The sequence below is a fragment of the Crinia signifera genome, chromosome 19 (assembly GCF_055691185.1).
Source record: "Crinia signifera chromosome 19, ASM5569118v1, whole genome shotgun sequence".
NCBI classification, from domain to species: domain Eukaryota; kingdom Metazoa; phylum Chordata; class Amphibia; order Anura; family Myobatrachidae; genus Crinia; species Crinia signifera.
Genome location: NC_139226.1, coordinates 81,797,275 through 81,799,615, shown reverse-complemented (window position 1 = coordinate 81,799,615; position 2,341 = coordinate 81,797,275).

Here is a 2,341-nt window from a genome sequence, read left to right as displayed (position 1 = left end):
TTCCATTCAGAGAACACAAGGTTTCATTCATAAAACACAGGGTTCTATTCATAGAACACAGGGTTCCATTCATAGGACACAGGGTTCTATGAATAGAACACAAGGTTTTATTCATAGAACACATGGTTATATTTATAGATCACGGGTGGTTTCATTTCAGAGAACACATAATTTTATTAATAAAACACAGGGTTCTATTCATAAAACACAGGGTTCCATTTATAGAACACAGGGTTCTATTCATAGAACACAAGGTTTTATTCATAGAACAGATGGTTATATTTATAGATCACGGGTGGTTTCCATTCAGAGAACACATGGTTTCATTCATAAAACACAGGGTTCTATTCATAGAACACAGGGTTCCATTCATAGAACACAGGGTTCTATTAATAGAACACAAGGTTTTATTCATAGAACACATGGTTATATTTATAGATCACGGGTGGTTTTCATTCAGAAAACACATAATTTCATTCATAAAACATAGGGTTCTATTCATAGAACACAGGGTTCCATTCATAGAACACAGGGTTCTATTAATAGAACACAAGGTTTTATTCATAGAACACAAGGTTTTATTCATAGAACACATGGTTATATTTATAGATCATGGGTGGTTTCCATTCAGAGAACACATAATTTCATTCATAAAACACAGGGTTCTATTCATAGAACACAGGGTTCCATTTATAAAACATAGGGTTCTATTCATAGAACACAAGGTTTTATTCATAGAACAGATGGTTATATTTATAGATCACGGGTGGTTTCCATTCAGAGAACACATGGTTTCATTCATAAAACACAGGGTTCTATTCATAGAACACAGGGTTCCATTCATAGAACACAGGGTTCTATTAATAGAACACAAGGTTTTATTCATAGAACACATGGTTATATTTATAGATCACGGGTGGTTTCCATTCAGAGAACACATAATTTCATTCATAAAACACAGGGTTCTATTCATAGAACACAGGGTTCCATTTATAGAAAACAGGGTTCTATTCATAGAACACAAGGTTTTATTCATAGAACAGATGGTTATATTTATAGATCACGGGTGGTTTCCATTCAGAAAACACATGGTTTCATTCATAAAACACAGGGTTCTATTCATAGAACACAGGGTTCCATTCATAGGACACAGGGTTCTATTAATAGAACACAAGATTTTATTCATAGAACAACTGGTTATATTTATAGATCACGGGTGGTTTCCATTCAGAGAACACATAATTTCATTCATAAAACACTGGGTTCTATTCATAGAACACAGGGTTCCATTTATAGAACACAGGGTTCTATTCATAGAACACAAGGTTTTATTCATAGAACAGATGGTTATATTTATAGATCACGGGTGGTTTCCATTTAGAGAAAACATAATTTCATTATTAAAACACAGGGTTCTTTTCATAGAACACAGGGTTCCATTTATAGAACACAGGGTTCTATTCATAGAACACAGGGTTCCATTCATAGAACACAAGGTTCTATTAATAGAACACAAGGTTTTATTCATAGAACACAAGGTTTTATTCATAGAACACATGGTTATATTTATAGATCATGGGTGGTTTCCATTCAGAGAACACATAATTTCATTCATAAAACACAGGGTTCTATTCATAGAACACAGGGTTCCATTCATAGAACACAGGGTTCTATTAATAGAACACAAGGTTTTATTCATAGAACACAAGGTTTTATTCATAGAACACATGGTTATATTTATAGATCATGGGTGGTTTCCATTCAGAGAACACATAATTTCATTCATAAAACACAGGGTTCTATTCATAGAACACAGGGTTCCATTTATAGAACATAGGGTTCTATTCATAGAACACAAGGTTTTATTCATAGAACAGATGGTTATATTTATAGATCACGGGTGGTTTCCATTCAGAGAACACATGGTTTCATTCATAAAACACAGGGTTCTATTCATAGAACACAGGGTTCCATTCATAGAACACAGGGTTCTATTAATAGAACACAAGGTTTTATTCATAGAACACATGGTTATATTTATAGATCACGGGTGGTTTCCATTCAGAGAACACATAATTTCATTCATAAAACACAGGGTTCTATTCATAGAACACAGGGTTCCATTTATAGAAAACAGGGTTCTATTCATAGAACACAAGGTTTTATTCATAGAACAGATGGTTATATTTATAGATCACGGGTGGTTTCCATTCAGAGAACACATGGTTTCATTCATAAAACACAGGGTTCTATTCATAGAACACAGGGTTCCATTCATAGAACACAGGGTTCTATTAATAGAACACAAGGTTTTATTCATAGAACACATGGTTATATTTAT